Genomic DNA, 6,000 nt, shown 5'->3' with positions numbered 1-6,000 from the left:
AACTAGAAGTTGATAAGTTGATTTTAATATTCATATGTTTTTTCTCTATGTTATTACCATCTCCATAACATATTGAATGAAGTAGCAAAGCGTTAAAATTGAATCAGTTGATGATTTTCTATATAAAGCAAGCATGACCTTGGCCTTGACCTTTGATCCCTGAAACACAACAATGTCTGAAGTATACTCATACTTGACCTTTGTATAAAGTTTGACCAAAATCTGTCAAAGAATGAAGTTGCTTAGTGGTTACATTGAACTGGTACGCGACGACGGACATGTGCAACACTATAAACTCCCCCCCCCCCCCCCCCCCNAATGTATGGAGGGTTGTACTACTTTTGTATAAAGTTTCATCAAAATCTGTCAAAGAATGAAGTTGCTAAGTATTTACATTTAACATTGAATCGGGACGTGACGGTCGTGACGGGACGGACATGGGCAACACTACATGCCCCCCCCCCCTCCCGTTTTATGGCGGGGGCATACACATAACTGAAGTGGTTACTATGACAGACAAAAGGCATTCACAAGAGGTCAACATAATAAGACTTTAATAACTAAAAAAACAACATTTTCCAACTTAAGTTCACAAATCATAAATGTAATACTCACTGCCTACCAAGATGTTCGAATGTCCTGTTGTTGTATGCAGTAAAGAACAAATTAACAAGTATATATTCATATGAAATGTACCAAGTAATGGGAAATGAGTTGTATATAAATAGTTGTTTATGTTTATATATGTTTGCAGTTTTAACATAATTTCAAGTTGTACTATTACTTCCACCAGTATTTGAACCTGGGTCTCCCACCACAGAGTGGCGAGTGTGATTACTACACTATAGAAATATATATAGCACAACTGACATTTTCTTTCACGATTTATTTCCATTTTTAAAATGTTTTAACCTTTGCATTTATATTTACATTCTCCCTCTGCTTTTCTTATCACATTGGAAATTAATATACCGGTATTAACCAAGTTTATGCCAGGCTCGGAACTGCAATTTGCAATGTGTAAAAATTAATTATGATTTTTTTTTCTTCCAAGATATATACCAGTAAAATAAAAAGATCCTTAATTTTCCAAATAGTATTAATTATGATTCTGCAATATAATTGTCAAAAAATAAGATTGCACACATATACTGGTACATGCAATTCAAATCTGTACATAAGGTTATTCATGACAAGTTATCACGGTTCCCCCCAGTTGAATCTCTACATTTACTTGTAGTTGACAGGGAAAAACCCTTAAATTCCCATAATTATAAAAACCTTCATACAATATGTTTCAATTTTAGATTTCTCATATACCAATATTTAGTTATCAAAATGGTAAACCTTATAAAAACTGAGGGCAGGTTTTAGAATGTGTATAAAAACCGCTAAAAGCTGTTATTTACTGGTGTGTACAGGTTTATTACTAACCGAAAGTATCCCCAAGCTGAGCCCCTGTGTGTTATTCATATGACTATGATACACCTATGTACCAAACTTCAGCTAGATATTTGAAAATTGACCGAGTTATGATAAATTGATTTTTTACGACCGGCGGCGTGGCACTCGTGTGTAAAGAAATCTACAGATCGTAAAACATCTTCAAACTACATTTGTATATCTCTAAAATAAATCGAAAATGTAATCGACATCAGAAGATATGTTATTCATATGACTATAACATACTTTATTTGATGCACAAAACCAATACATCAAAAAGTTAAAAGTGTTTAAGGGTGCGTCAGTGAAATTATTTAGATTTGCTCAATACAATATTTATGATTTCAGCTTCTGAAAACAAGTCTGACGTGTTCACAGCTGCAAGGCTTTTAAATTATCTCCAATAAAATACAGTCAAAACCTGACACTACATTTTATGTTATTTTGTAAATTATACACCTAACTTTCACACATGTATATATCTCGATGCGCAAGGCTATGAATGCAAATAACATATTAAAGCAGTGCTCGTCATGAAGACATTTTACGACCGGTGGTTAAAAACTTTTTTTTTATCTTGACTGGACTTGATCTCTGAGGAAGTGTTGCGTCAATAGTCTAATTAATGTAGGTGTTTGTGACCAGGTATCTCAATGATCTATGATAAGTGCTTGTAACCAGGGATCTCAGTGGTCTATAGTGAGAGTTTTTAACCAGGGATCTCGGTGGTCTATAGTAAGTTTTTGTGTCAAAGTATATCAGTGAACTATATTTGTTTGGTGATCAGGTATCTCAGTTATCCATAGGTAGTGCGTCTGTTACTGTTCGTGACTAGGTACATGTAACTCAGTGAACTATAATTAGTTATTGTGACCAGGTATCTCAGTGGTTTATTGTATAATTAGAGTGTGTGACCAGATATATCAATGATATGTAAGTAGAGTTTGTGAGTGACCACGTATCTGAATGGATTATACACGTGGTTGAAATAGACTAAAACGTTACATGTAATCAGTTAATCATTTTTTCATTTTCACACGTTTCGAAAAGTGAAACATATAAAAATTAGTCAAAGTCATGGACCTAGGTCTAGTCTAATTCCTTGGTGAAATGACGAATCATATCTACATGTAGCTTATTTTTCCAGATCTCGTGAGTTACGCCCCCTTAACACCGTGCTAGAATTGACCATTTTCAGCCAGTAATTAAACTTGCTTAATTTTTCTGATACCTTATGATTTCATCAGAAAGAACAACTAAAATGACGATTGACAATTTGACACTCTAAAGAGTTTGTATTTTTTTTTTACCTAGGGGGCATATACACATCTTTTATAATTATTCATGTTTTGTAATATTTTATTTTGAGCACACGACTTCTCCCCCAAGTTTTTTTTAAAAAAGGTTGGTAAGTATGCATTTATCATTTATAACCATATATCATTTGTTTACAAAAAAATAAGTGCAATCAACGCCTTCATTAAATACAGATATAAATAAAGGGTAGAACAAATATTAGAAATAATAACGTTAATGGTAAAAGACATTGTACATGTAAAGGGGACTTATTTATTTCAACAAATTTTATTGGACAAAAAAATTGAACAATTGGATGAGACAAAAGCCTATATTAGTCTTCTCCTAACCGGTATTCCGTCTTTGCGTATTGCAGAGTTATCTTCCCTCGAGAACAGGTATTGATTGTTACGTCATTTGTTTGAGTTAGTAACGTCATCAATTTTTGAGAAAACGACGTAATTTTCCCACACAAACCAATGACGTAACAATCAATACCTGTTCTCAAGAGAAGATAACTCTGCAATACGCAAAGACGGAAAAGATGGACAGAAAGCATACATTTATTCCATTGCTCAACAAGACACACTCACATACACTTACAAACATATAGGCTAGAACATTCAACCAAGTTATAATTATAAGAAAGAAAAAGAAACTTTATTTGATGACATTTGAAAACCTATGAAATACTTTCTTAGCAAATCATACATATGTTTGTACACTCAGACCACAGTCCATAACACACATACACACACACCCTCACGTACACACACATATTTATATATAATATGCATTAAGGAGACTAAAGTCAATGGAATGCTTGATGTTTGTCTTTTTTTGTAAGCTTTTTTTTTTAATTAAATAGAAGAGACAAAACTGATTAAATAACTTGTAAAAAAGATATTTTTTTTTCAACAGGTCTGAATACATTTTATACATTTAAAAAGCATGGCAATGTATTGTCCTTAACACATTACAAACTACCAGCAATTTATATATAACAAGGCGGCAGGCCAATTGCTGTTAGTTTGTAATGTTTAAGGACAATACATTGCCCTGCTTTTTAAATGTACATAATGTATTTAGACGTGTTGATTTTTTTTCATAAGTTATTTAATTAGTTTTGTCACTTCTATTTAATTAAAAACAACGAAACTTACAAAAAATTACAAACATCATGCACCTTCCCCAAAAACCTGTTAAAATAAAGGGAGATTACTCTGACATAAATTACTAGTATAAAGTAAGCTATCTATTATACTGAAGCTACTCTTGCGCAGTTATTTACACCTCAAACAGATCTACGCTGGTTAAATTCGCACAAATTACTATATCAATAAAAAAAAGCTGTAACCAACATCTGGATCATTTTACTGCATCTTGCCATGCATCTAGCACGAGTTTCCTCTGACCCTAACACCAGACTTTTGACATTTTGAAACCAGGCTTTGACATTTTGTTACATATACCAGCGGAAAAAAAGAAACTGTGCATGCCTAAAATGTGTTATAAAAATAAATGTGTATGACGTAGAACAGCAAGGTTTTCAGGGACAATTTATTTGTTATTTATTAACAGTTGCATTCCATTTTCCACGTTATGGAATCAATAAGTTCCGCTCAGGAGTCAATACTGAGTTCGCATAGTTAATACTTCGTATGTTTACCGTTTGACTGAATGCAACCAATGCTTGTGGGATGGCATTCCAGATCTGTACCAACGCTGCAGCGAAATCAGCCAACGTCACCGGTTAATGAGGTAATGCCCGTAATCTGCGTTTCGTTTCATCCCAGACGTGGGCGACAGATCGGGGGATACAACAGGCCAGGGCAACATGTCAACGTTCTGCTGGGCCAGAAAGTCCATAGCGACACGAGCTGTGTGTGGCCTGGCGTTGTCCTGCTGTAGCGTAAAGTGACGTTGCTGCCCTTGCACGAATGGAACGACGTGGGTCCGGAGGATCTCGTCACCGTAACGTAGCGCGTTCATATTCCCGTTAACAACCACCAGAGGCGTTCTCCCGTTGGCTGTGATGCCGCCCCAAATCATAACGCTGCCTCCCCCGAAAGAACGTCGCTGTACCACACACGCGTCACGGAAACGTTCTCCAACACGAGCCGTCGCTACTATCCAGGTGGACTCGTGACTCGACCGTAAACAAAATGCCTGCCCAATCCCGTCGAGTAAATCTTAGATGCCTTCTGCACCAGTCAAGACGTGCTACACGATGACGTGGCAGAAGAACTGGGCTGATTGCAGGACGTCGTGTATGGATAGCTCGTTCACGCAAGCGGTTCCGTACAGTTCTCGGGCTTATTGGTAGCAACCCAGGAATTGTACGTGCAGTCAAACTTGCCGTTTGAAAGCGATTTCTCAAATGGACAAGCCGAATACGGTTGTCCTGTTGACGTGATGTCACACGTGGACGTCCCGCACGAGGGCGATCGCCGACGTGGCCAAACTGTTGATGTCGTCTCCACAAATACCGGATTGTGTTTCGATGGACATGAAAACGTTTAGAGACAACGGCTTGGCCCATACCAGCTTGAAGCATACCAATAATTCGGAGGCGGTCATTTTCATTGAGCCTCGGCATAGCATTAATCACAAATTAAAACGTTATAATGCTGTTTTTACTGTTCACTGATCTCAACAGAGTGACCCAACAGTTGAAAAATAAACTTTCATTGTCGAATTTGATGGTTTGACAAGAAAAACGTGCAAACTGGTCAACGCCTATAGAGAGCAAACAGTACGGGAAAAACTGTCAATGACACACGGATAGTGTGTATGTGTCATACTCGGTCATGTGTGTGAATTTTCATGTATATACAGTTGGTAATACATGTTCTATAACAATTCTCCGAATGCACAGTTTCTTTTTTCCGCTAGTATAGATGCCTGGTGTCAAAATGTCTGTCTGGTGTTAGGGCCAGAAGAAACTCGAGCTATATTGTATCATGATCCTTGGATGGTTTGTAAGCTTCAAAGCACGTGTTTCCACCAGGTGAATGATTGACATATAGTGTAACACCATCAGTTTGTCAGCAATACAGGTATCACCCTTGAGAGTTGATTTTTGCTTATATTGTATTTTTAAATAATATAATAATATACAACATTTGATATAGCGCCCTATCTAGCATACATAAGCCACTCCTCTAAAGCGCTTTACAGTACATTGATATAAAATTAATACAATTAGAATATACATTGATCAGTACAATTTTTAGGAATTCGCATGAGCTGCCTTATCAG

This window comes from Mizuhopecten yessoensis, unplaced genomic scaffold (assembly GCF_002113885.1).
Source record: "Mizuhopecten yessoensis strain PY_sf001 unplaced genomic scaffold, ASM211388v2 scaffold2663, whole genome shotgun sequence".
Lineage (NCBI taxonomy): Eukaryota > Metazoa > Mollusca > Bivalvia > Pectinida > Pectinidae > Mizuhopecten > Mizuhopecten yessoensis.
The sequence above is the reverse complement of the archived record's forward strand: the minus strand, read 5'-3'. Positions refer to the sequence as shown.